This window comes from Nannospalax galili, unplaced genomic scaffold (genome assembly GCF_000622305.1).
Source record: "Nannospalax galili isolate Female #2095 unplaced genomic scaffold, S.galili_v1.0 scaffold895, whole genome shotgun sequence".
NCBI lineage: Eukaryota > Metazoa > Chordata > Mammalia > Rodentia > Spalacidae > Nannospalax > Nannospalax galili.
The window spans coordinates 1017225-1042151 of NW_008336435.1; the positions used below are offsets into that span (position 1 = coordinate 1017225).

Below are 24927 nucleotides of genomic sequence, written 5' to 3' on the forward strand. Positions count from 1 at the left end.
TAGGACCATAGGAGAAGGGTATTAGTAAGGGAGAAAGGGGGGAAACAGTGAGGTAAAGGAAAAGAAATAACCTGAAGGAGAATAGTAGGTAACAGGCCTTAATAAGGGAGATATGGATAAAAATTGGGTTAGTCTAAGGGAGGGGGAGGGAAGGGTATATGAGGAACCTAGGGGATAAGGAGAAAGAAGAAGCTCAACAGAGGTAGGATCATAGGAGCAAGAGTATTAGTAAGGAAGAAAGGGGGGAAGGGGGGCACCTTAAGTGGGAAAACCATGATAGAGGGGTGAGATGATACAAGAGAGAAACAACGCCTAGCTAGTCATGGAAACCAGAGGGAACCATATTATTCCTACAATCTACTGACAAATTATACATAATAGATCAAGAAAAATATCTCTAGATTAGGACTGTTTTTTACTGCTCTCCCATGAGTCACTCAGAAGTATAGAGAGACTTGTGAGCTTGACTTGAAAGAAAAGAAGTGTAATCCTTTATTTAACTTATCATAGCAAAGTAAAATGAGAAAAGATAGTATTTGTATTTACTATGTATACCATGTGATGACAGAATGCTTAGGCAGGTTTTTACTGTATTAGTGCAACAACTTTATAGCATTTGTATATAAATTATATATATGCTATAAAAGCCCATTACTAGTGTTGACTTTGATACCCCAAGTTTACCCTTAATGGAACATACAAAACATTGATTGTGTCCTTCCTTCTGAATGTAACTCCCTTGCAGAAATGTAACAGGGTTCTGCTGTGAGACCCTTTCTCTAACCTAAGGCAGCACCGAAGAATGCTCTGCTTACCAAGCCTTCTACACACCTGACTGCTTGCTTCTCGCTTACTTTTGCCTTCCTTTCTTGCAGACAGCCCCAACAGGAGTAAATACACATCAATATACAACTTAATTCTCTGTCTGAAAAAGTAAAGAAAATGAACTGTGATAGATGTTTTTGTGGGAGTGACACTGTGGGTCTGATCTCTTGCCCTGTTGCTGTGTGATACCATCAAACAGGTTATGGGACTCAGCAAAAATGTCCTCCTCAGATGCAGCCCTTTGATCTGGGACTTATCCTCCAGAACTGCAAGAATCTAGTCTCTGGTCTTTATAAATTATCCAGTCTTCAATATACTACCAGATCAGCACAAAATGAACTAAGAAAGTTTATGTAGTATGTATTACAGAGAGAGAGAAAGAGAGAGAAAGAGAGAGAGAGAGAGAGAGAGAGAGAGAGCAAATACTCTTCAGGGAGTAGCTAAGTTGTTAGAGTTTAGAAGCCTTCTGTCTTCTGATCTGTAACACCATGGGGACACTTAGCCAAATGTCTTTTTGATGAGATTTCATACTGGGTATATATCAGTGATCCTTGCTAGTTCTGGAGAGGTTGATTTTTGTTTGCCTTTGTTTTCTGAGTCACTGGTGTTGTTGAAATAACTTACTTCTAGAACCTTTACTTTGTTCTGGCAACTTAAGATGATTTTTTTTTACTGAAGGTTTTGAGGGATTCTGGAAAAGGACAGGATTAAGCAGATTCAGAAATGAATCCACAGGAACATGTTTTGCCATTATTTTTCTATATCTTATATATTATATGGTGGGTAATACTATATTCATAAATTAACCATTATCTAACTGGGACTTTTGGGTTTATGTAATTTAGGTATATGTTAGACCAAGTATGATGCCATCTACATTGTAATTGTTTCAATTTTGCCTTAATTCTGGGATATAAGCAGTGGACGTCACTTCTGTAGCAGAAGTCCTGCAATGGGTTATGAATAGTGCTTTAATAGGGATGGCATGAAGATTCTCTCTAACACAGATCTCTTGGTTCAACTACATCAGGTTTAACCAATATCAGATCTTTTTTATAACTGATTTTTAAAATTTTTTATTTACTTTTATTTTATATGTATGAGTGTTTTGCCTGCATGTATGTAAGTGCATCACATGTGTGCAACGCACACAGAGGCCAGAATTGGGCATTGCTTTCCTTGGAACTGGAGTTATGGACAGTTAACTGCCATGTGGGTGGAGGAAACTGAACCAGGGTCCACTGCAAGAGCAGACAATGCTCTTAACAACAGAGCCATCCAGACCTCAACATCAGATTCTTATCAACAAATTCTATCGTCTTTTTAAAAAAAATTTTTTTAATTAATAACCACATGATTAGAAGAAGCATTTAATTGCAGCTTTAACATATTCAGTAACACACTCCAGAGCAAGGATACATCTCTTTCAAAAGTGGCTATAAAATTTTTAGATTTGCTGTTGAATTAATACAGTTACACAATATTGGACACAGTATAAGCCCTGTAAGACATAAAATTGGATGTCTTTTTAAAACAAATATTTTATGTATTATTTTTATTTTTATGTGTATATGTGTATTCCCTGCATGTACATAAGTGCACCTGAGTCGTGCAATGCCCGCGGTCAGAAGAGGCTGTCGGATCCCCTGGGACTGGAGGTACAGACAGTTGTTAGCAGCCATGTGGGTGCTGGGATTTGAACCAGGGTCTTCTGTAAGAACAGCCAGTGTTCTTAACTGCTGAACCTTCTCTCCAACCCCCATTGTCTTTTTTAAATGGAATACATTGATCAACAGTGCATATACTAGGACTTAGTAACAAGTAGAGATAATCAACTTTGAAGCTAACTTTATAGCCTGTACTCCATATATGTAAACACATTTAATCCTTCTAATCCTTTAGGGTGTGATAAGGAAACTGAAGTGCAGAGAGGTTAAGTCAGCTCCTCAGAACTGTACAGCAGTTCGGTTGAGATCTGGTATTCTCAGTGGCCTCCAGAATACAAATGTTTTGCCAAAGCTGTACACCAGCTGTCAATAAGAGAATTCAGTCTGTGACAGCACTGAGTTATAAAGAATTTAGTGGATTTGTAGCTGGTCAAACACTTTTACACAAGGTGTACCTGGCCCACATGAATTTAGGGTGAAGCACCAGGATGTGCAGTGATAGGGTTCAATCACTGATCATCTGGTCATTAAAGTTTTCATGTTATTCAGTCAGGAGAGTAAATACATAAGAAAGAACAAGCAATGTGAATGCTGGTATTGTAGGCCTCCTCCCCAACTCAATAATCAAAGTCTCTGGAAGCACAATCCAAGAATCAAAAATTTTAAAGTGCTGGCTATCCTACTATGCAGCCCCAGTTAGAGCCATTGTTCTAGAAAAGAAATGGCTCAACACCAACTAGTTAATTTCAATTAATAGGAAATGAAGGAGGGAGTGGAGAACAGATGTAAGAATGTTGATGAAACAGATCAGTCTGGGTGAAAGGCATGGTACGGTTGCCATCCTCCCTTACTGTCTATCCGAGTGCATGGGGCCAAGCAACTATGGACCATCTGAACCTCTAAAACTGTGAGCCAAGGGAAATCTTCCTGTTTTCAATAGTTTCTGTGAGGTATCTGTCATAGGGATGTGAAAAGTGACTGATATGCATGGTATCTTCTATGCATCCTGTAGAAAAAGTACCTAACAGTGGAGCTTGAAGTCCTGCTCCTTGCTCAGCTGGGCAAAACATGTTTGTAGTGTGAGTAAAAGGTAGAGGTTTCTTGTGAGGATAACCAGCATGACTAAGGTGTCCTGAATACTTGTCAGGAAGAGATTATTAGAAAATTATTGAAAGAAAAGCAGGTTATAATTGAGATGTGATTAAAAGAGGTTTAAGGGTTGAAAGGATGGTGGCAGTAGATGATCAGCCAACCTCAGACTCAATGGTTATGCGAGCATATTAAGTTAGAATTTAATACTAAGTCACCATTTGTTCAGGGCATTGGCTCTCTTTCTAGAAACTGAGTAACTATGGGAATGGTTTTTGACGCATTCCCAGTCTAGCTACATCTCAACCAAGCTTGCATGATCGTGGGCAAATGACTTCACTGGCCAAGTTTCAGTTTCTTCATCTGCAGAGCAAAGATAATAATAGATTCTGTTGGATGGGTTTGTGGTCATGATTAAGTGAGAATGCCAAGCTAAGGTAAAATGGGGCTGGGAGGTGTTCAGCTTCATTAGAAGACACCATCTTAAGAGCTGTAAAGTTGCCAAATGATGACTTTATGGTTTGGCATGTGGAAAGCACTCAATAAATGCAATTTGTTATTTTCAAGCAATTCTTTCTTTTGTTATGGCCATCTTCTAGTTAAACTAGGATCTGAAAGATAAAACCTCAAGCTGTTCAGTGTTGGTGGGCGACATGGGGTTGGGGCACAGCAGACTCAAGTTGGATGAAGCAGGATGTGAAGCATTGGGTAGCTGGAGGCCACACAAAGCATCAGCATGCAGGGCAGTTTCAGGGTGGAGCCATGGAGAACCTATTGTTTTTAATTCTTCATTCATTTCCAATTGTTATTCCATTTGACCCTACCATATTCCTGAGAGTGTGGAAAGGAGAATTTGCTCACTACACTGATAATAAATGAACACCATCAAAACAGCAGTGACTACAGTGCTCTCTTGTTGAAGAGAGCAGAATTGTAAGTCAAACCTAGATCCTATGACATCCCTCAGTACACACAAGTACACACATACACACACTTAACAGCTTCCACACATCATGTCAGCTCTTCTTGCTGTGTCTGGATGCAGCTCAAATGGCTACATTTAAACAGTAGAGATCATAACAAATACGATAGTTTAAACTTAGAAGGGCAACATAGGAAAATGGAAAGTGGTCAATAAGTCTCACTTCATTCCATGGAAAAATTGTGGAGCTTTTTAAAAGAAGGAAGGTTAGAATGATTTAAAGCCCAAGAAGCAGGCTTACCAGTCAATGATGTTAACATTAACATCACATTTTATTGCATCTGACTGAGAAAAGGGCTTTCCATGTAATATAATTAACTCTCCTTGACACACCTCATGCTAAAGGGCAAGCTTCTTTACCATGGTATAACAAATTCAGTACTTAGCAGAAAAACATCACATATTATAAGTTTAACGGCCCTGTGACTTGTGGAAGGGCAGGAGACTAAAGTTTGTCTTTGATTTGTTAATTTAAAAAGCTAAAAATTTGTACAAATAAGTTGGAGAAAATATGCACTATTTTCTGTCTTTTAAACAAACTTGTAAACCTCTCTAAATAAATATTAAGGCAGAGAATTTATAAATTATTCTGCTTTCTCTTATTTCAATAAATAGGTTATAAACATTGATCTAACAAATTCACTTAATCATAACCTTTAATTATTAGCTATTATTGCTGCTCATGGTTCTTGATAACCAAAATACCATGTTTATTTTCTTTTTGTCATATTTAAATGTTCATAAAATATATTTTAGAAATCACTAATAAGATATATTTAAGGAACAAGCTCTTACCCATCAGTAACCACTTCTGTACTCAGGCAGTATATATATCGGTAAATATTGGTCTACCTACCAGACATCTTAAGATCCGTGACCTGATCCTTCAAATATGTGACCCTGACTACAATACCTGGCACATAGTAAATGAAAACAATCAAAACACTGACTAGTGAGTGGAACTCATGTATAAGATTCACAAATACCTCGAAAGAACTTAATAAATTATTTGATAGTGTTGTCTTTAGCAAGATTCACACTTCTATTTTTATATGTGTGTTTCTGTATATATGCATATGTTCAGATGTATGTGTGTTTGTGTGTATGTGCAGGTGCATGTGCAGGTGTATGTGGAGGTCAGAGGTCAACATTGTATGTCTTCCTTAATCACTTTCTACCTTAATTTTTGAGACAGAGTCTCTCACTCAACTGGGAGATCACCAGTTAGGCTAGACTGTCTAGTCACCATGCCACAGGGATCCTCCTGCTTCAGCCTCCCCAGTGCTGGGATTATAGATACAATATATGCCACCATACCCAGCTTTTCTGTGGGGTTCTGGGGATCGAACTCAGGTCTTCATGCTTGTATGGATAGTACTTTACTGACAACCATATCCACAGTCCCAAGACTCTTTAAAATTATAGTAAGATACAGATTTTTTTTTTAGCTTAGCAAATGAGTAAGCTCGAACCATATAAGTTACTGTGTAGACATAAGAACTCTCTCATACATTGTTAATTGAACCTAGCTTGATTCATACATTTGTAAAGCAATGTGGCAATAACTATCAAAAATTTTTGGTAATCTTTTTTTACATGAACATATTTGTTATTCTTGAAACCAAGTGCATGTTAAAAATTTCAAAGGAAAAATGGTTAAATATAAGTCTACTTCAAACAGTAAAAAAGGTATATAGTTGAAAGTAATTCTACCCTGAACAGTCTTCAGACCTTTTATGATATAATCCATTCATCTTTTTCTCTTTCTCCTCCTTCTTCACTTTCCCTCCCTATAACTACATATGAACACATGTACAAATATATTTTTGCATAAACAATACATATTTTGTCTCATGTCTTGTTTTGCTTTTATATCTTATACAGTATGTCAGTTTTTATAGATGTATCTTATTTTAAATTACTGTATATCATATCACATGGATGCATGATAGTTATTACCATCATCAACTGTGGTGTTGTGGAATGTCTTCCTGTGGGCATAACACAACCACTACCATCTTAATCAGAACAGCTGTGACTATCTGCAGGAGACCTTCACAACATCCATCCTATTGTTCAGAAGTAGGATCATTAAACTTCACCTGAGATTCCAGATGCTTCTTCTTGTACCCCAACCCAGCTATATGTGATTCTGTGCACACAGCCTTAGAAAATGCTAGAGAAGAAGTTAACTGAAGGAGGATTTCATTTACACAGCTTTTTGGAGACCATCACCCATGTTCAAGTGGAACTTTTTGGAAATGCATCTTTTGGGGGGTCACTCTTATTCCTGTAAGTAAGCCAAATAAACTCACTGGTTCACTAAACTGGACTTGAATGTGATAGTTTCTTTGGTGTCTTGTTGGTATCCCATGTGGGGTAGGTAGACATTTGTTCATGTCTTACCCTGGGAAATCCAACACAGCATTTTCCTACTCAAATAATGTTCCAGTAACATTCTACATATACACATGAAAGGGAAGTTTTTGTTTTATGCCTTTGCATGTTTATACAAGCATTCATGTTAACTAAACCCAGTAGTGAAAATGCTGAATTAAAAGATATGCACATATGGGGCTAGAGAAATGGCTCAGCAGTTAAGAGCACTAGCTGCTCTTGCAGAGGACTGGGGTTCAAACCCCAGCACCCACATGGTAGTCAACCATCTTTAACCCCAGTTCCAGGGGATTCAACACCCTCTTCTGACTTCTGGGGGCACTGCACAACACAGATGCACTTACATACATGTAGGTAATACACTTATACACATAAAATAAATTGTTAAAAAAAAGATAGGCACATTGACAACAACCCCAAGATCTTATATCCCCAGTTCCCAATCATGAATATTTTTAGGAACCCCTCAATTTGTTTTAAGTCATTTGAGGATCACTGGCTTAAAGGAGTTTGCACTCTACAGGGCAGTAAATTGAATCCTTAAAAGAAACTCAAAAATGACTAACTGTGAAGAAACTTGTGGCAGGACTTGTGATTTTACATCAGGCAGTCCAGTGACAGAATTCACCCCCAATCTTGACTTCTATTAACGGTGTGGCAAAGTCTCTAACTTCTCGTCTCAGTGTCTCATATGTGAAGTGTACGCCATTGGACAGGTGTGAGGAGCAGATGGATTCACCTCTGTCAGAGAGCCAGATACAACGATAAAAGCATGGACTTCTGGGAAGCAGTAAAAGCAGCCTTGGATACTTCTGAACAAAATGGGAACAGCACTAGTCAGATCTGAACATACAGGTTGAATGCAAATATATGTGCATTTTGATAAATAAATGTATTCTAGTCAAGTGACTTATTTTCATGATAAAGCTTTAGTTACATTTTTGTAGTAAAAAGAAAAAGAAATCCCAAAAGACTAAGTTTATAACTTTCATTGCCTTAGGAAGTGAGAAACCAGTGTAGAGTAGGAATTTGTTCAAACTCAATTGCACTTTGGATTTAAGATGTTTCTTCTTTTTTTATGTTTTTATATCATAATCATTTCTCTGTTGCTTCCCCTACACTCTTGCTTCCCCCTAAACTCTTGTCTCTAAAGTCCTTTCCTAATCATTCACTTATTCAATTAGCTAATTATTCAGAAGCCTTTATTAAGCATAAAATTTGTCCTACTTTTTAAATATCAGTATAGAATAGCAACTTTACATTTAACCCTGTTGCAATAATTGTTTACTAGTTAGTGGCTTTCAAGTACTTTTCTTTTAAAAATTTATCTAATATTTTATTATTTTTTAAATTATGTGTAATTGTATATGTCTGTGTGTAGGTCTGTGAGAGCAGGTGCCCATGGAGATCAGAAGAGGGCGTTGGATCCCCTGGAACTGGGTTATTAGCTTGCATTGCATGAAGCAATCTTGAGGTCTAGAAGAATGAAGGAGGTTCTTGGTACATGGTGGTCATGTGAGCTGTTATCAAGGTGGACACTTTTAAGAGTTATTGATGGCTAGCCAGGATCCCAGACATAAACTGCCTCCTACTGGAATCTGTGGCCACTCTATGTAACCAGATGTGGTCAGTCTCACATATGCCCCTGTGCAGGTGTTGAGTAGATTAACTAAAACCCCAGACACAACTAGAACAATGCTACTCTTGGAACAATATATTATTCAATCTCTGACCTTCCTGAGAGCTAATAGTTACATGACCCAATATTCCTGTATTTAGGAAATTGGAGAAGTATCTCACATAAGCATTATGAAACCTGAACAGTAAGAACGAGACCAGGTAGGAAGTTGTGCTGGTTAATAATATATCTCTAAATTAAGAAATACAAGATTTGCCCTTTTAGTTTTTCCACTGAGAGGTTTTTTTTTTTTTTTCCTGTTACAAATTCCATTTCTGTGAGAATTTTGCTCTCACAGGATTGTATTCCTTTGGAATCTCCACCTAGCTAGGTCCACCCCCAGCTGCCTCAAATTGTGTTTAATCACCAGGAAAGTTCTGTTGATTGTGATTTTGCTTGATTAATGCATCTCTAGCTGTGCTGCTTTCTTACCTGTTTTTTTTTTTCCAGTATGTCCTAGAAAATTAAATGTTTCTTTTTACTTGAACTAAAAAGAAAGTTAGCTTCCCTTGTTTTATAAAATGCATATAGAGGAATATTTTCATTAGTTTTCTTTAATCCAGTTTTGGCTCCAGTGTAAATATTTTATATGAACTAGATTTTCCTTGAAGTCCTATTTTCATTCCACTATACTAGAATTTAACCTGTTCTTTGTCTGATACTCTTAAATATAAACTACATCAATCTTTTAAAAGGCATTACTTTAGATGTGGGATTTAAGGGAACTTTAAAAAGTACTTGTGTTGGGGCTGGAGAGATGGCTCAGCAGTTAAGAGCACTGACTGCTCTTGCAAAGGACCCGGGTTTGATTACCAGCACCCACATTGCAGCTACAAACCATCCTTAACTCCAGTTCCAGGGGAATCCGAAGCCCTCTTCTGACCTCTGTGGCATTGCATGACACAGATGCACTCACATACATTCAGGCAACACACTCATACACATAAAATAAAAATAATAATTTTTTTTTTAAAGAGTACTTGTGTTATCCTACTTCTTAATAGTTTCCTGACTTGATCTTCTATCAAGAATTTCTAACTGGGCTTTAAAACTGTAAATATATAAAGTAAGGGTGGCTGTTTGGGGAGAGTATTTTCACATTGATTTCTTAGTGTTTTCTCATTCTGTTCCAGAGTCTTCACAACCATGAGTTTACAAATGTCATCATTACTAGTTGGAGACTGTAGTTTGCTAATTAATATTAAGGATGTTGAATTTTTCTGGAAGAAAGTGCAACATAATGAGACCAGATAACTGAAGATTTTCAAAGATTAAAAAAAAATTTACATGTAAAATAATATTAAGGTATTTGGGGCTAAAATATGATTGCCTGTGAGAAAGACAAGATTTCAAGACCCCAAATCAGCAAACTCAGTTATAGCTTTCATATCCTCTGCTTCCGCATGAGAGACCAGGTGTAGTGGGACGAACCTCATCTGAGAACTGTTTTTTCCAGTGGAAAAACAGTTCTCGTGGAATCTGGATGTCACCAATTGACAGTGAGACCCTGAGTAAGCCCTTTTCTCCAAAATGAGGGATTTGGGGTAACTTTTTTCTTTTACTCTATTATTGTTATTGTTGTTGTTGACAGGGTCCCACTACATGCCCAGGGTACTCTCAAAATCACAGCAATCCTCCTGCCTCAGTCTCTTGAGTGTTAGGATTGCAGGCATGTGCCACTATGCCCAGCTTTTATAATACTCTTTAAGAAGCAGGTAAGCTGGAAAATTCCAGGGGTCAGGAGTAGTTTTCATTTGACTTCAGACATGCTTTTAACTATTCTCATACATTCTTGTAGGCTGACTGCCTTGGTAGTTTTTTTTTTTTAAAGAAGAAGAAGAAGAAGAAGGAGGAGGAGGAGGAGGAGGAGGAGGAGGAGGAAATTTGCAATGATTTTGATTTTCTTCTAAGAACATGAAGGATAAAATGAGAAATTATTATTAAGTTAACTATGCTCGAAGAATCTAATCATGAGCATTTTATTCAGGCAAATTTCTCATTGATTTTTGTCTGAAAGAGTCAAGCCGATGAAAGGGCATTTGCTCCCTGAGAATGGGAATGAGCTGGGTTTGTTTTAAGATTCAGGGCAGTCATTGTGTTGCTCTTCAGAGATAGCTTGAAGTGCTTGTATTGTTTGTTATCATCAATATTCATGCACTTTACTACTAAATATCCTTTTTATAGACTTCACAAAAATGCCCCAGTGATGCGATTAGTCACCCAGTGAAACCTGCTGTCTCCAAGCTAGTCTGGGCATCTGCTCCCAAGTGAGATTTGCCCAATGTTTAAAATAAATCTTTCAGTCACTTTATGGTCGTTTTGATGTGTACCATATGGTTTAAGTACATAGAATTTAGGTGTGACATGATGTTTTTCCATGATGATTATTCAAATTGGCTTTTATTTGACCATGTTCATTGGTATATTTTAAAACTTATAATTTCCTTGTTTTGTATAGAATTCTTAGTTTATTTATAAAATAAAAATATATGGAAGCAGAAAGGCTATGCAACTATAATCTATTTAAGTAGATTATAAATGTTTTAGATGGTGAGCATTATTGCTGTCTCCCATGGTTAATCCTCAAAAGTCCAGAAGTAGCTGTAAATGTAAGCATCGTGGTTTTCAGATATTACTTTTTCAATTGTGTAGGAGTTTTCCTAAGTCTTTCATTGTAGACTAGCTCATGCTGTAATAATTTCCTAATATTATTTAGGTAACCACCTCCCTTGAAAATCCTGTAGGTAAGGGATTAAGCTTGATTTATTTTATATTGTTTTAACTTTTTGGAAAAATGAAAGTGATGGATATTTTAAGTAGGGTATTTTAAGTAGGGATATTTCAAGTTTGAGTCTACTTAGTATACATTGAATTCATGAAAGAAAGACATAGAAATCAAGAGAGTCTCTGATACAATATTCTGCTGCTGCTTTACCCAAACCATCTTTCAACACAGCTCTCATCTATTCTTTTTTTTAAGATGGGAAATTCTTTTATCACATTTAGAATCAAAACATCACTTAAAATATTTGTGTTTTATAGGGAAAAAAGAACAAAACACAAGACCATGTATAAGCTTAAGTATTCAGGTTTCTGAAGAGCCAAAAATGAAAAGGAAAATGATAGCCTACCTCAAAACTGTAGTACATGGTAACAAATGTCTTCAGTGAGCACAGGGTAAAGCTGTAAATGTAATCCTTGAACTTCAAATTCTTGCTCAAAAATTGTCCAACTAAGTGATTAATATAGTCTGATTATGGTGTTTCTTGTACTCTATTGCTCCTATATATTTTCCTTGAAAATAGTGCAATTGAAAACAAATGCACACATCTCTTCTTAGTGTTGTGTATTTGTTTGCCTCATTTGAACTGTTCACTGTAGCCCAGGTGTTGTATTAAATGGAACTCTGCTTGGACCACCAGCTTAATGTTCCAAGGTTACAGTATAGTGTGTTCATGGTGTGTTCATGTAAGCCACAGATGACAAGTACGGGGTAGAAATGAATTTCTGTCTGAATTCTGTATTAACTGGCTCAATGTCCAGTTACTCTCCAGTGGTGCTGTTTACTGAACATATCTGTGGTTTAATTTCTTCAGTCCTTAAAACCAAAGAATTATTCCTGCTTAACAAGCGAAGATGCTGTATTATTACATAATACAGTATCTATGAATATGAGTAATGCACAGAGGCAGTATTATTACTAACTTTGTAGTAATGCATAAGTTTCCGACTATCTCTGTGTTATTAATATTGGATTTTGACATCATTAAATCAGGTAGAAAATCTTGAATAGCAACATTATCATTAACCATGATAAAGATTATATTTAACATTTAAAAACTGACACCTCGTATCCTAATGAGCAGCAGAAGTTCAGAGAGTAATAGTCCCCAAGTCATACTGAAAGTATATGGAAGAGTAAGGAATGGAATTCCAGGCTTATCTAAATGTATTATTAAGCACTACCTAGGGGCCTGCTGGTACACACCTTTAATCTCAGCACTCTGGAGACAAAGGTTCCAGGCCAGCCAGGTCTACATAGGGAGACCGGGTCTCAAGTTAACAAACAACAAAACCCACCTAAGGCTCAGGGACCATCTCTGAAGAGGGGGTGGAAAAATTGTAAGAGCCAGGGAGGAGGTGCATAACCATATGGAAACAGAATCCTACATGCTCTTGGGACCCTGCTCATATGATTCTATGGCAATGGTGTTAGCATCAAGTCCCATGCAAACTCAGGCAGACAAAAACCTAGCATAGAACTGGAAAAATGAACAATCTTATCTGAAGAAATATTGGCAACTGATTGCTGCTAGGTGAAGAAGAGCTGATCTTCCTAAAACAAGGGTCTCTAGATAGGCTGACTAGACCTTAGTGGATGGACTTGCACTGGGGACAGTGATGACACAGTGGGCCTTAATAGAGGTGACAGAGTATATGGGCTCCAGTGAGGTTGCCAGTGGGTATGGGGGTATAAAGATGATTAAGATTGTTTGAGATGTTCTGTATGAAATATACAAAAAAATTCAATAAAAACAATTTTTTTAAAAAAACTTCAAAAACAAACAAGATAAAAAAAAAAATCTACCACCAACAAATACATACCCAGAATAGAACAAGAGGAAATAAAACAGAAGGAAACACAGAAAAAAATGTGAAGTGCAAGCCATGTATTAAGAACATAAAAGGAGGTGAAGTAGTCTTCTACCACTAGATGCCAAATAATGGTAACAGGACAAGAAACTTTATTGGAAGGAACAATATTACTGCCACACCAACAATATTACTGCCACACCACTCTTTTTTTGTAAACTTATATTTCATATTTGTAGTAAAGGAAGTTGAGGAGGTTGCTGTGGAGATGGAGTTTAAAATGACAATATTATCTAAAAGTATGCAAAACTGGGAGTCATGAATTTACTCTAGCAAGATAGCAGAAGCTCTGGGTTTCACTCTAAGAGCACTGTGCACCTTCTACAGCACAGTAGGATAAATTGCTATGCTCTGTATTTTCCCACTACCATTTTTTAAAAACACTTGCATAAAGGTTCATACACTTAGAATTATCTGAGGTTTGGGGACTGAAACATCTCGATATTTGGAGAGTAGTTGTTGATATCAAATGCTTACAACATTTTTTAGTTGTTCTCAAACAATTTGAATAATATATTTTTTGGTTAAATTTCTGTGCTTCCACTTGTCGATTTTGCACCATTTCTTCTAAATTTCACACTACAGAACAGTGTGAAGCTGACAGAGCTAGAGAAAGAGAGAACATTATGCCTACATACCAAAAATATATCGTGAAAGAGCCAACACCTTAATGTATGGCATGCAGAAAAATGCTTATAAATTGTCTGCTTATATATGCATATTCCAAAAGGGCAACAATGTGCATATACATGTACACATATTCACATAAATATTAATAAATGTATATATGTGGTGAATAATTTTAAAGTACTTAAATCTTTTGCTACTGACTACACAAAATATCTCATAGGAATATGTAGTTAGAACAGTGTTTCATTTATTTAATTAACCTTTTCACTGGAAATTTTTAAGTTTTCTAGGCTCGAATAATTTCACTTGACATTTTTAAATACTTAGATGTTTAGGAATTAGATTATTTTAATTGAATACTATACACTGAACTTTTAATTACGCAGGCATCTTTTCTTACTATAATGAGGTTTAGAAAAATATGTCTATGTAGTTCCTTATCTGATAGGTAAAATTAAATATTCGTTAGATGAGTTTAAGTAATGTTACATAACTTTTGGTAAATATGCAATGATATTAACTCATTGTAATTCTCATTTATTTGTGTGTATTATGAAATTTTTCCCACATATGTATGTGTATATATAGATATATGTGTGTGTATATACCTACCAATAGTAGCATATATGCATTGAAGGTGCAGTTGCATTACTGAATGGCATAGAAATATGCATTGACCATAAACTGTATTAATGTAAATGTATAATGTAGTGGTTTACATCACAAAAATTTTATGTGAAGAATTTCTATAAAAATAGCCTATTCATACGTACCTGGCAGGGGAGATACCATGATCACGAAGGGGGTTTTCCCAGGGTGAGGCTTAGCCACTGCACTCCAGATGTGCTGACCCCTGCAATTTCCCCAAATGTGGGAGACTTAGCTCCATAATTTGTGGTATTGGGGGACTGTGTTTGCATTTCCTCTTAAAAAAAAAAAACCTATTCATGTGTACAGGCACTGGTCTATACACCAAAGATGATAGGTCCATTCCTCCTCTCCTGCCTTCTGAACCTATAGTCCAGAGTGCATTATTTATTTGAATTTGGCTTCTAGGGACAAAATAATTACTGGCCTTTTAAAAAGAACTTCCATTTCAATATTTCTAGCCTGCAAAGTATTAACCTTGGTTTTATCTGCTAGTTTTATTATGTTAATAATGTTCACTAAACATTTCTAGCATAAACACTGTACAGAATTGATCAATGTGAATGACTTTCAATTCCAGAAACACAAATCATTTTCTGACATGTTTATTTGGGTTTTGAAAATTATGCCCTAAGATGTTTCTTTAAAAATCTTAGCTATTTTTATTTTATTATCTGTATGAGTGTATTGCTTGCATGTACCTAAGAGCACCTGTGTCCTGCAGTGCCCCCAAAAGCCAGAAGATGGTGTTGGGTCCACTGGAAATGAAGTTATGGATGGTTGTTAGTTGCCATGTGGGTGCTGGGAATTGAACCCAGGTCCTCTGCAGGAGCAACTGGTGCTTTTAACCACTGAGCCATCTCTCTGCTCTGAGATTTCTTTCTTAATAGTACAAATTATGAGCAATTCTACCATGGCAGGCTTGTCTTTGAAGAATTTGCATATCTTAAATATTTTCGAGAAGCAATTGAATTAAACCTTTAAAGAGTGTCTTTTAATACTGTAGATTTTGTTCTGGATAACCTTATTTTCATAGTTCCTTCATTCAGTTTCCTAATCACTTTAAATTGCTTCTTTTAATTGTCACAGAGACAAGATTATGCTAATGGATAATTCTTATATAGACTAATCTTTAAATAGTGTGTGAACAGTGCCATTTATGGGTTCCTGATTTTGCCATTTTATAGTTTTGTCCCACTTGATAACCTAACAAAGAAATTTAGTCTAATCAATGTGTTAAGGGCATAGAGTATTCTAAAATGTTAATTACAAAGTAGTCTCAAAAGTATATAAAACACAGACACAGTTTTGAAAAATTGAACCAAATTTTCTAGAACCTGATTCAAAAAATAATATTTTTCCAGGTGTGATGATGCATTTCTTTAATCTTAACATTCAGGGTGCAGAAGCAGATGGATGTGTTTGAGACCAGCCTGGTCTACACAGCAAGTTCCAGATTAGCTAAGAATGTGCATGTTCAACTTGAAATAGTAATTCTCATTCTGTTTTGATCATGATGAATCTATGTAGTGAGACCTGTTTATAAATAGAATAAATAAATACATACATAAATAAATAAAACCTTAACTTAGGTGCATCATTTCCCCCCTTAGTTACAGAAGTAATTCCCTCTGTGTTAGCTATTTCCTGCTATCCTGTGTAGTCTACCACTAAATACACACACACACACACACACACACACACACGTTTGCTTGCTATAACATATTAACCCACTCAGATATTTGAAATTTGTAGTGTCTATGTGTAGCTGTAGCTCCCTCATTTTCAGTGGCATTTTATTTTATTTTTGAGAATTTCATACCCGAGTATTGTCTTTGCATTATTTCCATCCCTCCTAGCCCCCACCAACTCAAATACCCCCCCCGCTCCCTCTCAATTCCTTGTCCTCCTTTTTGATTATTGTTAAATATATATGCATATATACATATATATATATAGGTATGTATTTTTAGCAGTTTTATTTTTTTTATTTTATGAATATGAGTGTTTTGCCTACATGTATGTAAGTACACCACATGTGCGTGTAATGACCACAGAGGCCAGAAGAGGACATTGGATCCCCTGGAACTGGAGTTAAGAATAATTGTTAGCTGGTGTGTGGGTACTGGGAACCTATTCCAAGTCCTCTGCAAGAGCAGCCAGAGCTCATAACAGCTGAGCCATCTCTCTCTCTATTCCCTTATTTTATTTTTTTGTATTGTATACTCCAATTTATCCCTTCTGCTGAAAGTGTGTGTTTGGCTATTATTTTCTTTTCCTGGTTTGATTAGAGGCAGTGCTTTTCTGTTGATCATATCTACACATTTTCCCCAGTTTGCTGTGGGTTGTACTTTCTGGGCATTTTATGTCCAGGAAGTAGAAGTTAGGGGCTGGGAATGTGCACGTTCAACTTGAAATAGTAATTTTCATTCTGTTTTGTTCATGATGAAGTTCCAGAATGGTACCAGATACACAGTAAAGGGGCTATTACCGTATGTGGAATGAGTGGACAAAAGCCAAGTATCTCCCTAGCTGAGGTAGCAGTTGACACTGACCAGCAGCAGATGAGCATTCTATTGTGTCATATCCTTGGCAATACTTGAAACTGTCTGACTTTTTAAAATTGTTGACAATCTGGTGGTTGTGAAATGCTATGTCACTGGGGATTTAATTTGCATATCCCTAATAATTAATGCTTTTGAACATCTTTTCATGTTTATTGGCCATTTGTGCTTCCTCTTCTATGAAATTCCTGTTTATACCCAATGAACATTTTAAGAGAATCATTAGCTTTAAAGAAATTACTGGTACTAGATACTTAAAGGCTAGAGATAACTAATCTTTTACATTTCCAATATGTTCTCACAGTGTATGGCTTGAGTGTCCATTCTTTTTGATGTCCTTTGAGGACAATTAATACTTAATTTTAACATAACCAAATAATTCTATTGTTTTTATGATTTCTTCTTTTGTGTTCTGTCTAAGGAGGATTTTCATACCCCATGGATCCCACAATTTGCTGATCTTCTAGTTCTATTATAATTTAGCTTTAAATACTTAACATGTCTAAAATTGTTTTTATACAACCCAGTTGATGCATTTTTCTTTTATTTCTGTGTTGGTAATCAATCAAAAGCCATTCAGCGACTAGCTGGTTCTTTCTCACTGGTCTTCAAATCTCACTATACTAAAAATCAAGTTTCTGGAGATATGTGAGTTTCTCTGTGTTCTTTCCTGTTCCATTGGTTTCTCTTTCTACACCAAAACCTTGCTATCTGTAAACTTATAAAAGACCTTATGCCTCATTGGGTCAAGCACCCTATCTTGTTTTTATTTTTATTTTATTAAGAGTCACAATGAAGTTTAATATGACAGATTAAAACAGCCATCTTGGGCATAACAAAATATCTTAGACCAAGGGGCTTGAATGGCAGATATTTGTTTTTCATAGCTCTAGGGATCAGAAAGCCCAAGATCAAGGCACCTGGAAGGTACATTTTATTCTGAGGCGTCTTCTGTTGGCATGTAGTTGGCCAACCTCTTTTAATGGGCTCACAAGACCTTTCCGTGTATATGCTAGGAAAGAGAGCCAACAGGCTCTCCAGTATCCTTTATTAAGGGTGTTGTCCTGCCAACCGTGACAGCACACATGTGTTTTGTATTCTAGCTCTTGGGAGGCAGAGGTCAGAGGACTGCCACAAGTTTGAGACCAGCCAGATTTGAGACCAGAATCCCAGCAGGACTCTGTTTCAAAACAAACAAGGAAATAAAAAAAAAAAAAAAAAAAGAGGAAAAAAAAAGAGTAAGAGGAAATTACCCTGCTAGATCAGGACCTCAGCCTTATGGTCTCCTTTAACCTAAATCACGTCCTTGCATGCCCTGTTTCCAAGTCCAGCCATGCTGGTGGTTCAAGTGTTCACATATAAATCTGTCTCTATTTTAAAAAATAATATTGGACATCTGTTCTTTTCATTAAAATGTTGAATCTTAGCTAGATGCATGGCCTATCCTCCATAAACATATGTGCTTTTTATAGCTTTAATATGTTACAATTTTTCCTTAATTGTACACATTTAAATGTTTTACATGATCTTTTGTTAAGTGGTATATTCTTTTTTATTGAATTTTTGTGCTTTTCATATAATAGGTCTTAATCAAATATTGACTCCCTCCCCCATCTGTGCCCTCCTATAGTCCCCCACTGGATTTCATGCATTCTGTCATGTATGTTAAGTCCTATCTTGTCAAGCATTTATACCCATATGTCCCTTGGTCCAAGTTCATCCAATGGAGTCTAGCCAGCCTATCTAGGGTCACTCCCTTAAGAAGATCATCTCTTCCTCACCCAGCAGTCATCAGTTGCCAATAGTTCCTCAGCCCATTTCCCTTGTTCTATGCTGGGTTTCTGTCTGATTAAGTCAGCATGGGTCTTGTGCATGCTGTCACCATTGTTGCTAGTTCATATGAGTAATTTCCCAGTGGCCAGAAAGCCTCTGTTTCTTTATGTTCATGCTCCAATCCTGGCTCTTAGAATCTTTCCACCCCTTCCTTGGCAATGATCCCTGAGCAATGGATGGGTGAGGTTTAATAAAGGAGTCCTATCCAAGGACATGTACTCTACAGTCTCTTATTCTCTAAAACTTAGCCAGTTGTGGCCTTCTGTATGTATCACACTCTGTTGTATGAGGAATCTTCACTGGTGAGAGTTGAGGGATGTACTGATATTCTCTTTACCCTCTATTCTGCTATATTCCATGAACCTTATGTGTAGAGTTTCCACTGTAGATGTGTCACTTAGGGCTGAGTGTATCTCAGACATTTATTGTCTGTGTATGGACCCCTATAATAACCTCCATCTGTTGCCAAAAGAAGCTTTTTAAATGAGTGATGTATGGTATATTTGTCTGTAAATATAAAGACCATATTTAGCATACAGTTAAGAAATTTCATTTATCTAGAGATATGACAGAGATAGGGTTTTCTCTAGGATCTGTGTCCTCTCTAGACGTGTATTTGGCTATATTTACGGCATTATTCATGAGGTCCCTCTCATTGAGAAGCCTTTAAGTTCAATTAGATAGCTGTTGATTACCTCCTAGACAAAATTGCCAATACTGCACCAACAGCAATAGTTTGCTGTGCCACTCGTAGTTATTAGGCTTTGAAGCTGGGTTGGACCACTAGTTGATTTTTTTTCCTTTAGTAGCTTATATAGTATCCTCTAGAACTATGAGAGCTAGTCTTTAGAGAGAGGCTTCCAGGTCAGTTCCAGCTTCATTGTTCCAAGTCCTGTGTCCAAAGTATGTCCTGTCTTCAGCAATAGGGTCTTACCTTCAAGTTCTGGGAGGTAATCAGGGGTTATAGCAATAGCCTGTGTTATTTGTGAGTCTCTTGGACCACCCTGACCAACAAACCAAAGGGAAGTTTCTGCTGTCTGGTACTGTGTTCCTTGTACAGCCTTCAAGTATACACATTTAAGTGATGTGTTCTTATAAATTATCACTATTGAAGCTTTTTTGGCTCAAAATCCATTTTCTTTTATGTTAATATAATTACTTGGGATTGCATAGTAATTAATTTTATATCTGTTATAAAGACATATCATTTACCTTGGTAATGCTTGTTTTTTTTTTTTTTGACTAATCTGGAAAGTTCAGTTTATTTATGCTTAGAGATAACTGATATACTTAGATTTTTTTTTCTTCTACCAGTTTAGTTTATTTTGGGCTTTCTGTTCTTTTTTCTATTTTCTTTCTCTTTAATATTTTATTTATTATTTTTATTTTATGTGTTATGAGTGTATTGCCTGCATGCAAGTGTACCATGTCATGCTGTGCCCGCAGAGGTCAGAAGAAGGTGCCAATCCCCTGGAGCTAGGGTTATGGATGGCTGTTAGCTGCCATGTGGGTGCTGGTATTCGAACCCTGGTCCTCTGCAAGAACAGCCAGTGCTGTTAACCACTGAGCCATCTCTCCAGCCTCCCTATTTTCTTTTTTTATTTTCCCTTGTTCTTTTCTTTCTTATCTCTTTATGCTTTTGGATGGGATGAGCTTGTCTTTTCTTACCATCCCATTTCAGTTTTCAACATGTTACATGTTGTACACAAGTTGTATATTCTACTTACCCTTTTAGTGGTGACTCCATTTATTCTTTTAACATCATATCATGTAAAATTAGTCATTATTCTTACTATTCTGAAAATACAGTCATTCTGAAATTTGTATTCTATGGTTAATTAGTATTTGAATTGCTTGGCTACTTGCTCTCCCCCTAAATTAGGTATTATTGCTACTGTTCATGCTTTTAGATTTTCCATTTAAGAGAAGTTAATGGGTCTAAATGTGTTTTGCTTGAGATGATGTCTTGGCTTTACCCTGTCTCAGAATGTTTCCGTAGACACACTCTAAGATGTGGAGTGTTATCCCTGTTTTGTACTGTTTATTGCGAAGACAACTCCTGATCTGGGTTAATTAACAGAATTGAGAGTTCATGTGATTCCAAGTGTATGAAAGCCTTTTGAAGAAAACACAACTTTAGCTTCCCCAGGTGGCTCCCTCATAATTGAGTGTGTATATACTTTATGTAGGGAGTTGGAAAATAAACTCACAGGTGGTTACAGAATATGTCTCCCTTCATGCTGAGGCCTCTGTTGAAATAGCCTGGATTTATTTATAGGCTCTCATTTCTTAAAATTGAGTTTAGTACAGTCTTATGGGATGTGGGGAGCAATACCTGAACTGCTGTCAGAACTGTTGATGTATCTGATGCTGTGATGCTGACATGTATTTCCTGTGGTATCTTTCTAAGTAAACCTGGTGACAGTTAAGATCTAATGTATCCTGTAAATGGAAATGTCAGTCTGAACTGAAACCCGTGATTGTCATACTGACAGACATTGCAGCCCACATGCTTTTTTCCCCCTATAATAACTGTTTACCCCTTCTTCTTAAGGCTCAGAAGACAGAAGGATCTACTACCCTTGGTTGTCCATTGATCCCACAATTCCCCAGGAAGGTAGAAATGGAGGCATGGATGGACTGAAGGGAGTGATTTTCAGAGAGTCCTCCTGGCAGCACACAACAAACTGGCTGGTGAGGAGGATTACTGAGGAGCAGCAGATCTGTCATTGAGGAAATAAAAAAAAATATATAGATAAAGTGAATAAATTTGATTCTATGAATTATTATCTTTAAAATACAGAACATTTTATAAAAATGTACAGAAGTAGTCATTTTAAAAGGCAGGCATTCATAATCTTCAGTGTTTAGTTTAGACTATTTGGTATGTAATGAAATATAAAAATGCAATACATTTATGTGCAGCTCAAAGTACAGAGATTATAATTGTCCTATAATGGCAGAAATATATATTTATCTTTGATCATAAAATGGGGAAAACACGTTAGGAGCCACTATTCAAAAAACAAGCAAAGCTAAAATTCTCATTATTTTGGGGTTAGCATGCTTATGAATGAATAAAATCAGGGGTTAATGGTTTCTCCATTGAGTACCTATGTTAGTAAAAATCTTTCTACATTAAATAACAATACCCTTTGTGTTAGCAAAGATCATTATTTGTGTTAGTAAAGATCATTTACAAATTTAAAATTTATGTAGTATTATATTTAAAATACTGGCAGGATATTGAAATCTCATCAATTCCAGATTTATTAATTGGGGCTGTGGATGTCATTGGTTCAGCAGAGCATAAACATTAGGCTACCAGTCAAGAAACCTACTGTCCAAGTAATTTAATACCAACAGTGAATCCTCAGATGTTAACACTAATCCGTGGAAGGAGAAATTCAAGTATTTTGAAACCATCATGCAAATAATAACTAATGATAAATTAGACGTTTTTAAAAAATAAAAACATACCACCTTGGCATGGTGGTACATGCATTTAATCCCAGCACTTGGGAGGCAAAGGCAGGCAGGCAGATCTCTGTGAGTTCAAGACCAGCCTGGTCTACATAGTGAGTTCTAGGCCAGCTCAAAAAGACAATAAATAAATAAATAAATAAATAAATAAATAAATAAATAATAAAAAGAACATATCCCATCAAACTTTGAATCAGAAACAAATGTAAACTGGAGGTTCTGATTACCTGTGAAAATTCAATTTGTATGTTAGTGCAACTGTGGACACTAAGTTGTACCGATTTTGTTGAGATATCCCTGAGTCTGAATTCTGTTTGGACATGATTTTGTACTACGGACCTGAGGAAAATTTGAACTTCTTTGTGATTTATTTTTCCATTAGCATTAAATGACAAATATCTAGTGGCTGGCATATTTGTTAAACTTATTTCTGGTTAGGGTATGCAAAACATTGAAAAGAAATGGGAACTATAGTGAATTGAATAAATAAACTTGTATGAAAATAATCATTTAAAGGACTCTGCTTCACTGTGCATGGCTGCATCAACTTTCATAATAACAGGGACCTCATTTGGGTCAGTTGAACCCATAGTTTTAATCATCACACGATAAAGCCCAGAGTAGGACCCTGGCCCACAGAGATGAGAACTCATGCTCAGGGCCCTGAGAGTTGGGTAAGAGGTGGAGACACTGAGCTGTGTAATGAGTCTCAACCAATGGTGGAATCCTAAGAGAATTGGAATCCATGACACCACAACTAAGAGATCAGGTCATTTACTTTAATAAAATAGTTAAATCATGTAGGTTTTCATAGTTCATTAGTTTTGTTTCTAAAACATTGACAGGGAATGAAAACAAGTTAACTAACGTCTAATATTCTACAGAAAGTTACGTTGGCTTAGGATCCAGTCTCCTTCTCTAAAGTAAAATCTCCAGATTGTTTCTCCACTACTGCTTGTAAGGTTCTAGGCTGCATAAATATTCTTTGCTTTTTCTAATTACAAAGGAGCATATGCTCAGTCTTGAAAAAACACAAAATAGCAAACAAAAACCATTTACAATTCCACTGCCCAGATACAGCTGCAGTCAATATTTGATATGTGTCCTACATCACTTCCAGTATTGAGGAGAAAATTCCTCGTTATCTACATTTCTATAGTAGGTCTTCCTTTTACTTCCTTATTGATTTTCTATAGATCTTTACATACTACCTTTATTCTATCAGACATGTTAAAAATAAAAATGTCCATCTTTGTGTTTAGTTTTATTTTGTCTTGTATATTTTGATTTGTCTGTATTTTGACATTTTTCATTTTTATGACATACAATCTTTTCTTATTTATGGACCACTATTTTTTGTTATACTTCTTCTTTCTATAAGCACATAAATACTTCCCTATATTTTCTTCTAGTATTATTTTTATGTTTAAAGCTTTAAGTCATATAAGATTTAATTTTACTCAGCTAATAACATTAGCATTATTGTTCAAGTAAACGTTTGTCTTGTCATTATGATTATTATTATCATTATGATTTGTTGAGACCAGGTCTCGTTGTTTACACTAGGTCGAATTCAAACTCATACCCTCCTGCCTCATTCAGCTACCTAAGTGGTGGGATTACAGATGTGTGCCATCGCACCTGGCCTCTCGTCAATCTTTAAAAAGTATTTTATCTCTCATTTTTATTTTATGTGTTAAGAGTGTATTGCTTACATCTATGTAAGTGCACCCATATCGTGCAGTGCCCATGGAGGTCAGAAAAGAGCATCAGATCTCCTGGAACTGGAGTTAGGACCATTGTTAACCACCATGTGGGTGCTGGGAACTGAACCCAGGTTCTCTGCAAGAGCAACTGGCGCTCTTAACCACTGTGCCATCTCTCCAGCCCCTCATTAATCTTAAATGCCACTTTAATCATTGTATTTTATATTATTGATTTTAACATGATGGTATCCAATTTTTAAATTTTTGTCTGAAACTTATACCACGTAGTTAAAATTTTTTATTTAAAGTCTATCTTCTTATGTTAGTAAAAGTTATCCTGTGACTTACCTTATTTAAAACCTACCTGTGTGCATCATCATTTTTGGTTGATGTGTTATTAGGTCTGAGAAATTCTCAAAAATGATAGGTATGGTACTAGAGAGACAGCTTTACAGAGGATCTGAGTTTGGTACCCAGCACCCATGTTGGGCAGCTCACAACTGTCTTGATCTCTAGTTCAGGGAATCTCATGCCCTCTTCTGGTCTCCATGGGCACCCACATACATGTGGCATAATACACACATATACATACATAAAAATAAAAATAAATCTCAGCAAAAATTATAGGTACATTTATTCATGGGTTATTTTCAAATCTACATAATAGCTAGGACAAAAATCTTTAATGAAGAAAAAGAAATATTACTCAGGACTGTTTGTATTGTAAGTGCTAGTTCAACTCAAATTAGTTGAAATAAAAAATAAATTTATT

The 24927-nt window shown here is 36.2% G+C and overlaps 1 protein-coding gene and 1 non-coding gene across 6 annotated transcripts in view; both read left to right on the forward strand.

The window, feature by feature from the left end:
- Znf385b (zinc finger protein 385B) overlaps positions 1-24927 on the forward strand; it is a 495209-nt gene that overhangs the window by 141214 nt on the left and 329068 nt on the right. The gene's annotated exons all lie outside the window — the stretch shown is intronic.
- Positions 14687-14850, forward strand: LOC115070049. The gene has a single exon (XR_003849252.1). It is a non-coding gene; the product is annotated as a U1 spliceosomal RNA (small nuclear RNA).